General features: G+C 44.3%; 2 long non-coding RNA genes across 4 annotated transcripts in view; one reads left to right on the top strand and one right to left on the bottom strand.

The window, feature by feature from the left end:
- Positions 1-1,639: 1,639 nt before the first annotated feature.
- Positions 1,640-7,950, bottom strand: LOC309870552. Its single transcript, XR_014314696.1, has 3 exons — positions 7,711-7,950; positions 6,198-6,297; positions 1,640-1,850 (listed from the first exon to the last, which is right to left on the bottom strand). It is a non-coding gene; the product is annotated as an uncharacterized lncRNA (long non-coding RNA).
- Positions 6,132-18,976, top strand: part of LOC309870557 — an 81,118-nt gene continuing 68,273 nt past the window's right edge. Inside the window, exon 1 of one of the 3 annotated variants that reach the window (XR_014314702.1) lies at positions 6,132-6,238. This is a non-coding gene — a long non-coding RNA (uncharacterized lncRNA). The remainder of the gene's footprint in view (positions 6,239-18,976) is intronic. The other 2 variants (XR_014314703.1, XR_014314704.1) reach the window with 2 other exon arrangements.

Genomic DNA, 18,976 nt, shown 5'->3' on the forward strand with positions numbered 1-18,976 from the left:
GCTTAACATAAAGAATCAAGATTTTTTCAGATCCTAGGTCTCTCTTTTTATGTATTTATTTATTTACTTACTTACTTATTTTCTATTTGACAGAGAGAGAGATCACAAGTAGGCAGAGAGGCAGGTAGAGAGAGAGAGAGGAGGAAGCAGGCTTCCCGCTGAGCAGAGAGCCCGATGTGGGGCTTGATCCCAGGACCCCGAGACCATGAGCTGAGCTGAAGGCAGAGGCTTAACCCACTGAGCCACCCAGGTGCCCCAGATCCCTGGTCTCTGGAGACGCAAAAGGCCTCTGGGGGACCAAAGGAGTGGCCCCAGAGCACCTGCTAGGATGACCTCATTGGCCTCTAATCAGCGGCAACCACCTTCTCAAGAGAACCCTGCCCCAAATTTTGTGCTTAAAAAGCCCGACTTGTTCCCAATTGTTTCATTAGCTTTCTGTTCTTCTGGGTGCTGCCCCCCAGTAAATCATCTTTCTTCACGGCAAACATTCAGAGTCAGTTTTGGGCTTGCATGCTGCCCCTGGGGTAGACGGACTCTCATTTGGTTCCATTACATCAGGACTTTGTGGCTGATGGGGAATATAATTACATTTTAACGATTATAGCGAAACATTCAACTGCCTGAACTAGCCATACTGTTTGCCTTCAAGATCAAATGAAGTAAGTGGTAAATGCAAGAAATGATAATAGATTAGAAGCTGAAGTTATGGAGGCATTTCTGGGCTAACTGGGCCAGATCTCAGCAGTGTGTTTACCAGAAATTTAGCAACTGGGGGAGCTATCTAAAAATCTAATTATATGGTCTCTTATCTGCAGTGGGAGCCACTAAATTGGAAAATTATCTCCCGATCCCTATTTATTGCCATTAACATTCAAATAAGTAAATCTCTTTCTACTCCACCCTCGCTCACCCAGCCCATCAAGACTACCTTCTTACATCAAAAAAATCCTGCTTTCTCTTTTTTTTTTTTAAAGATTTTATTTATTTATTCGACAGAGAGAGATCACAAGTAGGCAGAGAGGCAGGCAGAGAGAGAGAGAGGAGGAAGCAGGCTCCCTGCCGAGCACAGAGCCCAATGCGGGGCTAGATCCCAGGACCCTGAGATCATGACCCGAGCCGAAGGCAGCGGCTTAACCCACTGAGCCACCCAGGCGCCCCCAAATCCTGCTTTCTTGATGAAAACTTTCTTTTCTGAGCCGCAAACCTTCAGAGTTTAGAAGGTAATAGGCTGAAATGTTAACAGTGGCTACCTCCGGATGACCGAATTCTAAATAACATTTTCTTACTATATTTTTCCGTACTTACCAAACTTTTCATAATGAACATTTATTCTTTTCATATTAAGAAGAGAAACAAGGAAGCAGATTTATTTAGGCAACACTACACAATGAGTATATTACTAATGCTTGGGGATATCCTGCAAGGAATAAGATACAGTATAAATCTGGGAAATACTAGACACGATCTCCTTTTGGGAGAGTCCCAAAACACGATGGCATATTAAACATTTGCAAGATCCTCCAAAAAAAGAAGCCTGCTTCACTTCGTTTAATTCTGCACTTTCCAACATTTTTCATACAAGATGTTTTTCATGCAAAATCTGTAAATATTTTGTGAAACCAGTAATTCACAGGATATCTTTTGGGGAAACACAAGGTGATTATGTACAACTTTATTTTTCTGAGCAAGACGATGGACATGGGTTTTCTCACCCAGGGTCTGTGGATCCCAAGATTTAGGTAGGTGCCATAAATCCCAGAAGCTCTTTGCACAATACTGAGAATATGAACATATGTGTGCTTTCTTCCTGGAGAGATGGCCCACAACACATATTCTCAGGCATCCACATCCTGAAAAGATAAAGGACCACGGTCATAGAGTAAAATCAACTTCTTGACATTTGTCACTCTTGGCTAAGTAACACTTTGCGCTCAAGACAGAAAAATCAAGAAATCTGTTGCCATACTTAGCAAAAACAAAACAAATAGGATGCTGAATTACATGTGAGTCTCAGACACACAATGGATTATTTTTTTTAGTGTAGGACTACTCCACGCAATATCTGGGACATCTTTATACTAAAAAATAACTTTGTTTATCTGAAATTAAAATTAAACTCGGTATAGGGGCGCCTAGGTGGCTCAGTTGGTTAAATGTCTCCCTTCAGCTCAGATCATGATCTCAGGGTCTTGGGATCAAGTTCCGCATCAGGCTCCCTGCTCAGTGAGCAGCCTGCTTCCCCTTCTCCCTCTCCCTGCCTCTCCCCCTGCTTGGGTGCTCTCTCTGTCAAATAAATAAATAAAATCTTTAAAAATATATATATAAACCAAAGTGGGTATGAGCAACTATGAGAAATGCCTTTCTACTCAACGTTTGATCCATGGGACAGCAACATCAACATCACTTGGAAGCTTACTAGAAATGCAGACGCTCAGGCTCCACAGACACCCCGCTGAATCCGAATTTGCATTGTGTCAAGATCTCCAGGTAAAGCTTTCCCATGGTCAAATCTGAGAAGCTGAGATATAAAGAATTCCTCAACTCGTGGCTGTCAACACTGGCTGCATACTGGAATCACCTGGAAGCTCTACAAATACACATGCCTGGGCTCACTCCCAGGGCATCTGATTTAGTTAATCTGAGGGACAATGTGATCGTTAATATTTTTAAATATCTGCTATCTCCACCCCAAATGATTCTAATGTGTAGCTGCGATATTGTGATTTAAAAGAAATATATATTTGGTTATCCAGACCGTCAAATTATGTTTCTCATATATACATTTGGTCTTGTCTATGGCTCCTGGCTCACAGCTCCTAGAACCCTTGCAATTTCTCAAGCAATAAGAGCAATGGGAGCATCTTGCGTTGTATTTGGTCTCTTGACCTGAAATTGGTTCAGAGCCCTCAGGGTAAAATATGCATCTTGTTATTCCTAACAAACCCCTTTCCACCTGAACTGGGTTTTTGTTAATGAAGTGACTTGGCCCGCACCTAAGGATGGAGGCTGGTTGCCAGGAGAACCAACCATGTGATCAGAGGTTGGCACTTTCAGTCTCACCCCCCAATCGCCAATGGCCAGGGATTCAATCAATCACAGCTATGTCATGAAACCTCCATAAAAATCCATAAAAATCCAGAAGGCGAGGGTGTGAAGGTCTTCTAGGCTGCTGAACGTGTGTGAAGGTCCTGGGAGAGTGGTACACTCAGAGAGCATGGAAGCTCTGGGCGCTTTCCCTGTTCTCGCCCTATGCATCTCTTCCACCCGACTGTCTCTGAGTTATATTTTTTCATAATAAACCAGTAATGTGGTAAGTACAATGTTTTTCTGAGTTTTGCGAGCTGCTCTAGCAGATGGATTAACATGAAGAGGAGGTTGTGGGAATCTGGTTTAGAGCCAGCTGGTCAGAAGTACGGGTAACCACCTAGACTTCTAACTGGCATCTGATGCCGGGTGGGGGTGGGGGTTGGGGAGGAGGACCACCTTGAAGGACTGACTTTCTTTTTTTTTTTTTTTTTTAAGATTTTTATTTATTTATTTGACAGAGAGAGATCACAAGTAGTCAGAGAGGCAGGCAGAGAGAGAGAGGGAAGCAGGCTCCCCGCTGAGCAGAGAGCCCGATGCGGGACTCGATCCCAGGACCCTGAGATCATGACCTGAGCCGAAGGCAGCGGCTTAACCCACTGAGCCACCCAGGTGCCCCAAGGACTGACTTTCTAACCTGAGGGTTAGGATATCCTCTCCAAGTACGTCAGAATTGAGTTGAATTGTAGGACTCCCAGTTGGTGTCATAGAATTCTCCTGTGGATGTGAAGAAATCTCCTTACCAGCCCCCTCCCCTCAACATCAGAATGAGATGTAGAACCTTTAGTAGCCAAGGTGGCATCCTTGTGTAAAGTCAGGGACCCAACCAAGGTGAGGACCTATCAGAATTACCTGTGGAGAGCTTCCCGCCATACATGCGTATGCCTGACCAGGTCTACTGAACCAAAATTTCCAGATATTGTTGCAATTTCAGAAAACATCTAGTACCCATTCTGCTATATATTCTCCAGTTGAGAACCATTAATGTTTAGGACAATGTAAAATGGGATTCCCTAGCTTCCACCTAGCCACCAGGTTCCTAGAGGAAGAAGGTTTACCCACAGGAACTCAGCATTCAATGTAGATTAGGTTTGGTTTTCCTCCTGGTCTCCTGGCATCCACAGAACCACAGCTGGCAGGACACAGAACAGAAAGCAGGATGCCCTATGCGCACCAGAGGGAGTTTTAAGAATGTTCTAATCTCTGTGAGGAGCTGCTGTGTTGCCTGAGGATAAAGGTGTTCACTGTCTCTTACCAGATTAAGTCATTTGTTTCAGCTCTTAAAATGTGAAATGGCACCCCACACGTCTATTTAGAATACTAAGTAAACTAGGAAAATAGTTCTAGCAGAAGCAGGGGATGATTTAAATAATTCTGAGTTATATTATACGGTGCAGGTGGTGACTTGTTTGCCTGCTGATAATGTAAAACCCAGCTGCAGAGAATGACAGAAAGGACTTGTCAGGTGTGTTGGATCCCAGGGCTGAAAAATGGGCTAAGCAACAACAGCTAAATTATCTCCTCCTTTTCTCCAGCACATGGTAATTGAGTGCAAAGCTTGATAAGAGGCAGGCAGAATTTTAATTAAAAAAAAAACTAAATTAAATCTTATGGGTTTCATCTGAGGTTGAGCCTGCACAACGTCTTTGTCTTTTAGTTTTGCATCTTCTTTTAGAAGAAAATGAATATCAGCAGTTTTCTCAGACTTGGATTTATTTTCCCAGTAATTAAAAGGCATAAGGAAATGCTTAGTTTCCTTGGGGGAGGATGAGAAATGGGATGTGAATACAGTAAGAGCCAGGACAGTATTTTTGATTAAAGCAAATAGACCTATTTCTGGGCTGATGACCCCTTGGTAGCCTGAAGGCTTACTGGCAAGTTCATTCAGTCGATGACATTGACACAAGACAGTAGTGGGGTAGCTAGCCCAAAAGAGACAAGCCAATGTTCTTACTCCTTTTCAGAAGTGCGGAGTGCATCTCCTTCAAGGCCGAAATATTTGAAGATTTTATTCAGGAAAATGCATTGTGTTTTATGGTCTTTATGTTGTCATAAACTCTAGAATGTGGCATGCATATGGTTCTTCAGGGGATCTTGTTAAAATGCAGTTTTTGATGGAGTAAATCTGGTGTAGCCTGAGACCGTGCATTTCTAACAAGCTCCCAGCTGAGGCTGATGCTGCTGGCTCACAGAGCACCCTTCGAGTAGCAAGGCTATAGGGACTTAAGCCATGTGGACCAGTCAGGGTTTTCTGGAGACAGAATGAAGTAGATACAGATACATACGCATAAGAATGTGTGTGTGTGTGTGTGTGTGTGTGTGTTGAGAAGGTGATATTTATTTTAAGGAACTGGTTCATGTGATTGTGCGGGTGGGCAAGTCCAAAGTCTGCAGGACAAAAAGGCTGGAGGCAGAATTTCTTTGTCAAGAAACCTGTTTTTTGCCTTTAAGGCCTTTCAACTGATTACTCGAGGCCCACCCACATTATTGAAGGTAATCTTACATCAAGCGATTATAGATAGTAAGTATACACACACACACACACTCTCTCTCTCTCTCCCTCTCTCTCTACCTGCATACCCATACCTGCGTGTGATTAGTGTTTGATTAAATAGCTAGAGCCCAGCCAAGTTGACCCATAAAACTACCTATCCGATCTCGGAACTCTTTCTTTAAAGGGCAGTTTCCACTTATGCTTACAAAGCAGAATAGAGAAAGCAGAAGCACTCTGCATAAGTTAGGAGTGGGGGTCCTGGAGCTTGGCTTCTCCTTCCTAGGGTTTCCTGCTTTTCCCCAGCTCTGGGGTCCCCACCTCCCATATCGAGGGAGCCCCAAGGAATGAAGCTTCAAGATCATTGGCTATTTCTTCCCCCTGTAAAATATAGATCGTAGTCCTTGGGATTAATTAGATCATCTGAATGAAACCATTTAGCAAAAGCTTGGCACATCTGTAGGTGTCTTAGACACATTAGCTGCTTCTAGGGTTACCATCAGGACTATTGAAAAATAACCTTTCTTTCAAAGAAAGAAAACCTTAATCTTTGAGTAGAGGCCTTGGTGTTTCCCAGGGAGCCTCTAGGATGTATTTCTGCTTTTCAGCTCTTGCTGCTCACCTGGTGGCAGAGTAGACCCGCTCGTTTCACCTTGGCCGCAGGTAAGCTGTTGCAGGGAAGAGATGTTTTATGGGTGCAGCCCTGGGACAGACTAGCGGACCTAGAGGAGAGAAGGTCAAAGTTTACTGCTTTGTTCTCTTGGTGGCCTCAAGTGGTCACATTTAAACCTTTCAGGTCTCTTGACCAAGAACTAATGGTGGTTTGTTTCACTTGGTGGCTGGAGAAAGTAAACACTAGCTCTTAACTTGAACTTCAAAGAAGTATTGCTGTGGCTGTGAATGGTTTTCTGCGATGGGAAAAAACCAACAGTTCTCTGAAGTTTCCATAGAAATTAGAATTTGAATTTGAAGAGCAAAAGAAGTGAGCCTCTGGAATGTTTATTCTGTATACAGCTAATAGAAGGCATACAAATGTGTTTAAGAAGTCAAGTTTATAAGCACCTTGAGTTTAAAAAAATTACAAAGAGGGGCGCCTGGATGGTTCGGTCTGTTAAATGTCTGCCATCAGCTCAGGTCATGACCCCGGGGTGCTGGGATGGAGCCACACATGGGGCTGGCTCCCTGCTCAGCAGAGAGCCTGATTCTCCTTCTCAATCTGCTGCCGCAACCCCTGTTTGTGCACATGCATGTACATCTCTCTCTCTCAAATAAAATCTTTTTAAAAATTCATAAAGAATTACAAAGAACTTTGGAACGACAAAATCTTTCCTCTCTAAACACAGGGCTGCTAAAGTTAAAAAAAAAAAAGTTGCAACTGCATGTTTTACAAACTCCTCCTGGAACTTGAAATTATGGGCTTTGTTTCAGCGACAAATACAAACAATACGTATTCTTTGAGTTCTTTGACCCAATGGGTATTTATTATTATTATTATTATTGGTATTTGAGATGCACAGGAGAGACTAGTGTCCAGCTTATTGCACCAGAGCTGTACTGACCCTCACAGTAAAAACCATGAAAATCTTGGCTCCATTAGTGAAGTGAGCAAACAGAACTTGAGGAGAGGCTGGGAATAGTTGCTCTGAGCATGAAGTTACTGGTTTTCTGGGCGCGTTGTGGAGTGGCTGCCCAAGCCTTAAGTTCCTGGTCTATAAAATGTAATAATACTGCCAAAGTTTTGAAGATTAAAGAATACAGAGTTCTAAGAGATTAAGCAAATCACATGGGATCCTCTTTAAATTGTGCTAGGGGTCATTTGGGACGATTCAGAGCTGCCGCACGGTGAGTGAGGTAATCTACTTGACTGTTCCCTGTAACACAGTCCCAGGACCTACGTTCCTAATGAACTTTGAGTAATTTTAGACTCACAAAAACATTGCAATGATAGTGCAAAGTTTTCCTGAATACCCCTCTCCCACTTTCCTCCATTACATTTTTATCCTGGTACATTCATCAAGTAACAAACTGACATTGGTACGTTACCATGAAACTTCAGGCTCCATCTAGATTTCCCCGTTTTTTTTCCATCCGCCTCCTTGTGTTCCAGGATCTATCCAGGAAACCCCACCACATACCTTTGTCTTGTCTCCCCAGTCTCCTCTGGTCTGCGACCATTCCTTGATCTTCTTTCTCATCACTTTTGACTGTTTTGAGGAGGGCGGCTCGGTATCCTATAGAATGAAACCCAGTCTAGGTTTGGTGGGTGTTTCTCTCAGGGTTTGACTAGGGTTACCTCATAGAGTTTTAATGGTGATTTGAGAGAATCTGTAAAGCACTCAGGACCCTATTGGGTAGCTTTTCTTTATCCATGTGCTGCTTTTTTTTTTTTTTTTTTAAAGTAGAAAGCTCTATGGCCAGTGTGGAGCTCAACATGGGGCTTGAACTCACCACCCCATAATCAAGAGTGTGACGCCCAACTGACTGAGTCACCCAGGTGCCCCAATCCAGGTGCATTTTTAATGCAGAAGGGAAAAGCAGAGTTGTGGCTGGGAACAGAGGCTCTGCTGTGCAGCCTGGGTCTGAATTGTCCCTACTGCCCCAGCACCCTCCCTGCTTTCTAGCTGTGTGACCCTGGATGTGTTTTTAAGCCTCTCAGTTTGGGGCACCTGGGTGGCTCAGTTGTTAAGCATCTGCCTTCAGCTCAGGTCATGCTCCCAGGGTCCTAGGATCCAGCCTGGCAACGGGCTCCCTGCTCCACAGGAAGCCTGCTTCTCCCTCTGCCACTACCCCTGCTTGCGCACTCTGTCAAATAAAATCTTAAAATAAATAAACAAATAAATAAACCTCAATTTTCCTTTATAGATAAGGGTAATAGCATTTTCCTCATAGGGTTGTTGTGAAAATTGATATATATGGGAGCTGACCTAAAGGGCTTTTACCCAATCAGGCAAGCTCCCTTTACTTCTTGCTATTCATTTGAAGAGCGTGGCACCGTCTCTCTTCTCTTTGGAGTAATTCTCCATTTGGTGTAGCTGCTTCGCTCCGGCCGGTGTCTGGGAGGGTGTGTCTGGAGGATGTCGATCTCCAGTGTCCTTGGGAGCACAGGTCCTTGGGCAGATTGCAGAATACCAGGACCTCCTCTTCGGCGGCTGCAGCTCCCACTGCAGAGAATTCTCTGCTCCCGGTTCTGCGCCCTCTGAGGGTGGGACGCAGTGGAAGGTGGAGACAGCCCCCACGGACCCCCCAACCCGCCCCCCCCACCCGACCCCGCGGCTTTGCAGGGAGGGTCCGGAATCAGACAGAGAGAAGGGGCCCTGGGCTGCCTTCACATCTGCCCATCATCGTTCAGGCCCATGTCAAGTCGGGATCCCTGCGTTCAGCACGCAGGCGATGACTCACGGTCACACCACGCTGTAGTTCTAATTAATCCTGGGACAACCCTCCAAAATTATGTAATTAAGGTCTTGACTACAATAAAGTCTGAGTGTATGATTTAACAAAGCGAATCAAAAGGGCTATTTAAGAAAAGGTAATAGAGGGAAAGAGTGAACAATAAGCCTGAGAAGAAAGAAAATTGAAACCAATAACCTCCCTCTCCCTACTTCCTGCTGTCTCATTTTTGTGGTGCCTTTTTGTCTAGTCCTATTTGTCTCACTTATGTGCTAATCCCTCCCCGGGCAAGAAGGGTGTCACCTTGATTTCAGTGAAGGTCTAGCACAGGAATTCCTTAGATGTCTTTTAAAAAAAAAAAAAAAAAAAAAAAAAGCAAGAATGATCACCTCACACTTCCTTACATCCTGAGGGCTCTTCCTTACCTCTCCATATGTGACTCCTCATAACACAGTTTTGAGCTATGTTGTAAATGAAGATTTTAGTCTTCCCAGATATCTTATTAGGTGGGCAGGAAGCCAGGATCTCTTAAATACTGAGCACCTACTATGGGCCCAGGCACTGTTCTAGGCACTCAGGAACACAGTAGACCAAGCTCTGTGTGTGTATGCCTCCATGTTGGTGGGAGACACGGGCAGAACAGACAACCATATTGTCAGCCTGTGAGCAGTGGCAAGTGCTGTGGAAGAACTAGCAGAGGGGGGCCTGGGAGTGGTAGGTGGGAGGACTGCATTCTCCATTCTTCCATTTGCCTACAGGGGGCTACATTCAGGACGAGCACTCCCTTCTTTCCCTTCTTTTCCCCAGTGTCTGCTCTAAGCTTTGTCTAGCCATCTCTGACCCTTTCCTATACCCACAGTAGAACAGGAAGGGGGAAGTGCAGTTATGCACGTACCTCAGGAGCTGAAGTGTCTGGAATTATCCCTAGCTCCACGGCCTGCTTCTCTGTGACCTTGGGTGAATTCCCTTCTCTCCGCTTTGATTTCCCCATCTATAAAATGTATGTCCTTCACAGGTCGTGGAGAGGATTAAATGTGTTACTCTAAGGGGCTTAGTGCAGTGTCTGGCACATAGGAAGCACTCGGAGGTTAGATTAAAAACAAAAACAAAAATAAAAAAACTGGTGTCGTGTGTTATAGGGGGGTGGTTGTGAGATGGAGACTGTGCTCCTTAAGAAGTGAGGGGGCAGTATGAAGCCCAGAATCCATTCCTAACCCTAAATACCCTTAAGCCCAGCTACGTGGGGCTCCTTCCTTAAAAAATCCAAAATATGAAGCTTGGTCTGCCCCACCTTAGTCACTGAACAACTTTACAGAGACCTGTTAATACTGTGTTGAAGGTGGGGGGCTGTTTTAAAAATGAGTATGAATGCCCCTCCACCTCCACCCCTTGATTCTTTCCCAGGAAACACTCTTCTCAGCTCTGTTGTTTTTGTAAATTCTAACATTCTTTTTAACATGAGCCTAATCACACCAAGAAATAGGCATTTGCTTTGTTGTAGCGCTCTGAAACAGCCGTCACTTTGACCTTTTTCAGTCTATGATTTTCTGATGTTTGGTTTCTACTTTGTTACTATTAACAGCCCCACTTCATAGCCCACTTTCATAAAACAGCAAGACTTAAAATCCCAAGAGGGATGAAATGGGCCAGGCCATTTCCTGATTTTTGTGTTTTGCTGGGGGTTCCTATAAATTTAGTCCTCTCTAAAGCCGACCAGGTGATGGGTTGAAGGCATAAGTCAAAGGAATGGCCAGAGAATTAGCACGAATACTGCCAATAAACTCCCTGTATCTAGGCCATTTTCCTGGGGTAGCTTATTTTCTGTGTGAGTCTCAAGGACTCTCCCATAGTAATGATTAAACTTCATGCAATATCTAAGATTGAGATAAAAGAAAAGAACGTTATGTAAAACGGAAGGTCAAACACACCTCATGCATCTCTGTGAGCTGGAAACCGCTTCTGTCCTTCACCACACTGACAAGAACGAGGGGTTGGACAAGCAGTGTAGTCACAATTATTCCTTTTGTAATGTTCCAGCTCTCCCACAAGTGTTACCTTAACCTTGTCTCAAGTGCGGAAGGTCCTCTTTGTCAAGGGAGAATTAAGGAGCTCTGAGTTTTCAGACGAGGTTGTATTGTATCTGGTCAGTTTTAACTGAGGGCCTTAAGTCAACTTGTACCCCAGTTGCCAATTACTGGACCCCTGCCTTGGCTTCTAACGTGAGACCCCCGTTCCTCCAAGACGGGGCCTTGACTTATGGCTCGCATTCCCTCTGGGAGGCTGGTGTCCTAAGCATCTTCTGGGAAAATCTACACGTGATGCAGACTTTTCAGACCCTCCATCACTGTTCTCCCCACCTGTCAGAGCTTCCTCTTATCCTGGACCTCTCGGCCAACATTCTGCCATCTTGGGCCACACCTCACCCCTGAAATCTGCAGATAACACACCCTACAAGTTGAACTTCTTGCACCTGTGTCTCAACCCTTCCTGTTCTGGTTGATTCTCCTGTTCACCAAGTTCCCATCCTGACCTGAGAACTGAAAGAGGTTGTAGAAAGCAGAAAGAAGTAGGTTAAATGTGAGCCATTCAGTTCTGATCCAGAATGTCAATGCTGCTTGCTTGGAGCTGCCATGATGATCAAATGAATGCATACATCTAGGTGACACCTGAGATGAAACCTAAAGCATGAGACCTGGGGGAGGGATGGAGGCATTCCAGACAGCAGGAACATGCGGAAAAGACCAGACTTCAGTGTCCACTGCCTGGAGGTCCCTGGGTATCCATACTGGACCAAGGAGGTGGTCTTTTGCTGAGGACATCAGAGTCCTGGAGTTCCAAGTTCTAGAAGGGTCCCAGCTCAAGCCTGCTCAGCCACATTGTGCCTCCCTTCCTTCCCAGCTGTACCGACAGTTTTGATTAGGGTGTAAGGTGCTAATTAAAATCACTAAGTGAAGCGCTTTCAGTTTACTCTTAATTTGCAAACACTTCTGTACTGATGAATACTAAATGTGTCAGATTAGTTTGGCTCTAAGTTTTATTTACTGTAATACTGAACTCCATTTATGTAAGTTCTCCTTCCCAGTGAGCTGTTCACATAGCAAGATGATATTTTGCAAAATTGTGAGTATTAAGTAGGAGCCCTGTATTTAGCTACTTGTCTACTTACAAGTTTAACTCTATGTAATCAGAAGTTCCATAAAATGCAGAGTGATACTTCTTTAATCCACATATCTATTTCCTATGCTTATTATCTAACTTCGCCCAGGAGCATCTTGACTGACTATATAACATTTTGTTTTTTCTTACGTGTATATTCTAGAATCTAATAAAGGGAGGGAGAATATTCAGGGAAATGTTGAAGGTATTTGATTATTTTCTAATTTATCTCACATCTGGTAGGCTTTTCACCATTCTCTTTAAGGATTAATAAGCAAAAGATGGCTTTATATTTTCCAACTTGTTTATCTTTCATCTCTATGCTTTAATCTCTGGTGCATATTTGTGTGGCTATAGAACAAAAACTCACTTCTAGTTCATGTCAACAATATAGGGCATAGAGCCCTTTGATAAAGCTGACTTTGTGCGACTCTCAAGTCTAATGGGTTACACCAACTTGGAAAATGTGCAGTTGGTATGCTTTCAAGAATGGGATTGGATTCATATAATAAACCATGCAGTAGTGGGACGTAAGAGATAAACAGTAAATTGGGGAAAATAACTATGTTGTACTGATGGGCAAGGATTTCTATCATTATATAAAGAATTGTTTTGAGGACTCCTTTATTCAGTTGGTCAGTCTTCATGCATTCGTTAATTCAACAAAAGTCCATTAAGCATTGGGATGCCTGGGTGGCTCAGTGGGTTAAAGCCTCTGCCTTTGGCTCAGGTCATGATCCCAGGGTCCTGGGATCAAGCCCCCATTGGGATCTCTGCTCCGCAGGGAGCCTGCTTCCTCCTCTCTCTTTCTGCCTGCCTTGCTGCTTACTTTTAATCTCTACCTGTCAAATAAATAAAATCTTAAAAAAATAAAAAAGTCCATTAAGCATGTATGTGTTGAATTATGTCCCCCCATCCTTCCCCCCAACAAAGAATTTGTATGTTGAAATGCAAACTCCCACTATGACTTTTTTTTTTTTTTTTTTTTTAAGATTTTATTTGTCCGCACAAGCAGGGGGAGCAAAAGGCAGAGGAGAAGCAGGCTCCCTGCTGAGCAAGGAGCCAGATGTGGGACTCCATCCCAGGACCCTGGGATCATGATCTGAGCCGAAGGCAGGCCCTTAACAACTGAGCCACCCAGGTGTCCCCTCCCAGTATCATTTCATAATGTGACTTTATTTTTGAGATAGGTTTTTTGCAAGGTTATCAAATTAAAATGAAGTCATTAGAGTAGGTCCTAATCCAATATTACAGGTGTCCTTATAAAAAGAGGAAATTTGGACACAGAGATATGCATAGAGGGAAGATAATGTGAAGAGACATAAGAAGATGGCCATCTACAACCCAAGAGAGACCTGGAACAGATCCCTCCCTCATGCCATCAGAAGGAGCCAACTCTGTAGACAACTTGACCTTGGACTTCTAGCCTTCAGAACTGTGAGACAATCATTTTCTGTTGTTTAAACCACCCAGTGTGTGATCCTTTGTTAAGGCAGCCCTTGCAAATTAATGCAAGCCCCACTTTGTGCCAGACACTGTTCTAGGTGCTTAGAATATGGTAATGAACAAAATCAACAGCATCTGTCTTTCGGAAACTCACATTCTAACATCAGAAACAATCGAATATAAATAGAGATAAAGTAACAAGTTAAATCCAGATCTGTGCTTTGAGGAAATACAAGGCAAATTAAGGAGACAGTGATGAGATGTGTTATTTAGATTGGGTGGAAGCTGTTCAGGAAAAGTTTCCTGAGGGCATGATATCTGAGCAGAGACCTGAATGACATGAGAGAAAACTAGGTGGCTATCTATGGAGAGATGATCCCTGGTGGAAGGAACAGCCAGTGCAAAGGCCCTGTGGCAGACATATGTTTGACCTTCTTGCTCTTCCATGACCATGTTCTATGTTTGAAGCACAGCAAGAGAGGAGGAGGAGTGGGAGACAGCGGGGTCAAAGGTGAAGGCCAATGTCAGGGAGATACAGGACTAGGTGCTGTAAGGACTTTGGGTGTTACTGTGATGAGAAACATCATATGGTGCTAAGCAGGGTAATAAGATGTGATTACTTCTTTTTAAGATGTATTTATTACGGAGTATGTGAACACATGTACATGTACACAAACAGGGGGAAGGGCAGAAGGCGAGGTGGGGGAGGGGGGCGAAGAGAATCCCAAGCAGGCTCCATGCTCAGTGGGGCTCAATCCCAGGACTCTGAGATCATGACCTGAGCCAGAATCGAGAGTCAGATATTGAACCAGTAGAGCTACCCAGGCTCCCCAGGATCTGATTATTTTGTAAAGACTCACTCTGGCCACTGAGTGTAGAATAATAGATGGTAGGGACACAAGAAGAGGAGCAGGAGACAAGTTATACAGTAAAAGGCTATTGGAATAATTCACGGGAAATCCTAGTGGTAGGGACCAACCTGGCAGCAGGAGGAGAGAATCTTGGATCTATTTCATAGTTAGAATCTTGGTGATTTTCTGGTATATTAGATATGGAATGTTCAAGAAAGAGTCAGAAATGACTTCAAGGTTTTCGGCCTGAAAAAAACATGTGAATCATGATGCTTGATGAGATGAAGGACACTGAAAGGGAAGACAATAGAGAGTTCTGTTTTGGACATGTTGCTTGGGAGGTGTCTATCGGACATACAAGAGAAGTTTAGGAGAGCAGTCTGAGCTAGAGATGTAAATTTCTGAGTCTTTAAGATAAAAATGCTTGTGAAGGGATGCCTGGGTGGCTCAGTGGGTTAAAGCCTCTGCCTTCAGCTCAGGTCAAGATCTCAGGTCCTGGGATCAAGCCTTGCATTGGGCTCTCTGCTTAGCAGGGAGCCTGCTTCCCCCTCTCTCTCTGCCTGCCTCTCTGTCTGTCAAATAGATAAATAAAATCTTAAAAAAAAAAAAATGCTTGTGAAGGTCAAGATCCTGACACCTAAAGATTGATTGTAGAGAAGAAAGAGATCCAAGGCCTAAGCCCTGAGGATCCACACAATCGAGATATGAAAGAGGGGAAAATCCAGCAAAGAAGCCAGAGAAAGAGTGGGGCTGAGGAGAGCAGCAAGGGGTCTAGGAAATCAAGGGGGACAGCATTTCAAGGAGGGGGAGTGATGCACTCTGTCCGTTGGCTGCTTGTGCATTGAGCGAGATGAGGACTGAACTGCTCTTCCGTTTGGCAACTGGGAGACTGCTGGTGACCTCGGGCAGGTTTTGGTGAAATGCAGAGACGACCATCTCATTGGCCTGGATTCCAGACATAACGGATAGTGAGGGGGAGACAGCAAAGTCTTCACCATTCTTCCACGGACTTTTCTACAAGGCAGAATGAAGCGGTAGGCTCCAGGGCGGTTTGCTGCTGTTATTTAAAGCCGGGAGATAGTTAAGTCTGTGTCCTTCAGATTTTCCGTTGAAGGAAATTATCCAACAGGAAGGGAGAAATTGGTGTAGGAAACAGGATTCTTGCAGAGCTGGTGAGGGAGATGGGATCAATGCACAGCTGAAAGGTTGGTCTCAGTGTGGCCTCCCCCTCTTGCACATTCAGGATGATTCACCCATTACAGGGGAAAAGGCAGGCTTATGAGAAAAGATAGAGAAATGTAGGGAGAGGAACGCTTGGTTTTTCTCAGTGAAATGGGAAGTAAGGTGATGAGCTGAGGTTAAGGAGGAGGGCATGTTCACAGGTTTGAAGACAGAGGGGAAGATATGAAATAGTCCTCTTAGGGGGCAGGTGAGTGGATGGACTCAGAATGCATGTAGACTTTGGGCTCTGAGATTTGAGATCCTAAATTTAATATGAAACTAGTTGCCATGGTCGTGTGTTTTTTCTTCAGCTGTATCTGGCACGTAGGTAGAAGCATAAGGGTAGGAAATGACTTAGATTTAACTTAGACCCAATTATGGACTGAATTGGGTCCCCACCCCCAATTCATGTGCTGAAGTCTTCACCGCTAATGCTACTGTCTTTGGAGAAAGGGCTCATGAAGAGGTAATAAATGTTAAGGGTGAGACCTTCATCCCATCAAACTGGTGTCCTCCTAAGAAGGAGAGACATCCAGAAGTTCTCTTTCTGTGAGCGCACAAAAGAAAAGCCATGTGAGGACACCTGGAGAAGGTGGCTGTTTACAATCCAGGAAGAGAGCCCTTACCAGAAACCAACCCTGATAGTACTTTGATCATGGACTCCTACCCTCCAGAATGAAGAAAAACAAATTTCCACCCAGTTCAGAATTTTGGTAGAGCAGCCTGAGCACACTAATGCAACTAGACATGGAGTTCTAGGAACAAGGAATGATCATGGATGTGGGCAGAATAAGAAAATGTAAAGCCTTGTGTGTGGAACATGGTGATTGCTCAACCAAAGGTAACCGCTACTAGCTGCCTTCTAAGTGCGGCCTGCCATCTGGTCCTTCTAGAACAGGTGTCATGTTAAAAGGACAGTCATGGAAGCAGTAAGGTGTTTTTTTCAGGGAATTCACAGTCAGGTGGACCAGACAGACACAGATTGTGTCAATACAACATACTCAGCACTGTCGTAAGAAATTGACCACATTCTGATCCAGGGAGAAATCACAGAAGAGGTGACGTTTGAGCCGAGCTGAGCACAGAAGCTGAGTTGGAGCTTGCTGGAAGAGAGGAGGCATTCTAGTAGGCCGAGGGGACAGAAGGCTGAGAGGAGAAAAAGACACTTGAGAGAGAACATGATGCATTTACCAAGGCCTTAGTGCAAAAGGGAGGGACAGGAGTGTGGTGGTGGGGAGGGAGTGAGGAGGCTAGTTGTAACCAGACTCTGAAAGGCAGAGAGTTGATCTTCGAGGAAGCAGAGGAGTGCAAGGGAGCAATATTTGAAAAGGAACTCAAGGTAGTGGCCAATTAATGGGGGAGATGTGTGGGAGAGGCAGATGGAACAATTATTCCTAATTTTCTGGCTTGGGTGACTGGGTGTATCATGATACAATCATAAGATAATAGGTGAAAATGTTCAATGAGGACGGGGCCTGGTGTTTGGAATGGTGTTAAGGAGTTCCGTTCCAGACCTGCTCAGTTTAAGGGACCTGCAGATGTCAGCTGGCAGTTAAAATACTTATTCGGTGCTGAATGGAAGGCTCTAGGCTGGAGAAATTCATCTGATTATTTCACAGAGTAACTGAAGCCATGGGTGTGGTTGGGAAGAAAGACAGCTATCACTTACTGAGTCGTCATCAGATGCCAAGCTCTGCACTTTATGGGAATTATCTTCTTGAATCCTGGCAGCAATTTCACTTAGCAGATACTATGATTGTGTTTTCAGATGAATCATCGGAGGTTCAGAGAGAGTCCACGATCTACCCAAATTCACATAGTTGATATGTGGATTTTGAACCCAAGTGGTCTGACCTGGCACCCTGCTCTCTGCCCTTGGCCATGGAGAGGTCTATGTTTAAGGGGCAAGCAAAAGTGGGGTCTGGGTGGGAAATGCTTAAAAAATATATTTTTAAATACTTTAAAAATTTCACCGAGCCAAGAAACCAGATGGAGGGCATCAAAGGCTCAAAGGTATCCCAAGGGGGTCAGTGGAGATGAGCTCTAAATTGAAGCCCGAGGAGCACCTGGGTGGTTCAGTGGGTTAAAGCCTCTGCCTTCGGCTCAGGTCATGATCCCAGAGTCCTGGGATCAAGCCCTGCATTAGGCTTTTGCTCAGTGGGGAGCCTGCTTATCTCTCTGCCTACCTCTCTGCCTACTTGTGATCTGTCTGTCAAATAAATAAATAAAATCTTTAAAAATAAATAAATAAATTGAAGCCCGAATTGGATAAGACCATGGAGCCACTTCCCAAAGGCAGTCTTAGTGAGTAACAAGGGCAGTGGCTGGCTCCAGGCTGAGGAGCGAGTGGGGCAGTGGTTTGCCGCACAGCAGATCAGATGAACCCCGTGGGTCTGAGGGAGGAGAAGGCTGGTCACCTACACAGCTATAAGGTGATAATCACCTTGGCCACCTTCCCTCTAGACCTCAGTCTGGCAGGCTCAGGAATGAAGTTCACCAGCATGGGGGCCCAAACCCATGAGGATTTATGTCTAAACACCAGAATGTTGATTGATGAATTGGTACTGAGTAATAAACCACCAAGGAAGCCAGATGTTGATAGTTTGCTCATGAGAGAATTATAGCTTGTAGGCAAAGCCTAATTATGATCAAAATGTTGCCAAGGAAGCATAACTCAGCAACAGGACTCACCTGTGATAATATGACTGTGTCCTCAATCTGTGATCCATTGTGTACCCATCTCCACCTTGGAATATTCTTGCCATACAGTTCAGGTGCTCATGACTATGGGCTCTGGCACCTTCCCTCTGGGGCAGCAATGGAGTCCCACTGACAAATTTAGTTCTCTGGAGTTTTCTTTTACAAGCCACGCCATTCCTTTTGGAATGATCTCAAGTATGATCAGTCTCCTACTAGCCCTCCAATATTGCCATGTCTATGTCCCACCAGTCTGTACTATTAATAGCTTCACTTCTAATAACCTAAAAATTAATCATAAAACTATATACTTTAAAAGAGAATTTTACATTATAAGCATAAATGGAAATCTGGTATCCCTTCCCACAAAGAGAAGTCAACTGTAAAGCTAAAGACAAAGATTTAAAAAAATTTTTTTAATCAGTCATCCCCTCAAATCTTCTTAAATATTAGTAGTGTTCTAGGAAGCACTTTTCTCAAAGAACACAATACAACTACTAGAGGAGCACTTTCTCGGCAACATTGTCAGTTACTGGAATGTCCCCACACCATTGCCTGGGCAGAGGCAGACTCACTGGGGCTCATAAGGCTTAACCTTCAGGACCCATGACTTTGACCTGTCTCTTCCAAAGTCTTGTAT

This window comes from Mustela nivalis (genome assembly GCF_964662115.1).
Source record: "Mustela nivalis genome assembly, chromosome: 7".
Lineage (NCBI taxonomy): Eukaryota > Metazoa > Chordata > Mammalia > Carnivora > Mustelidae > Mustela > Mustela nivalis.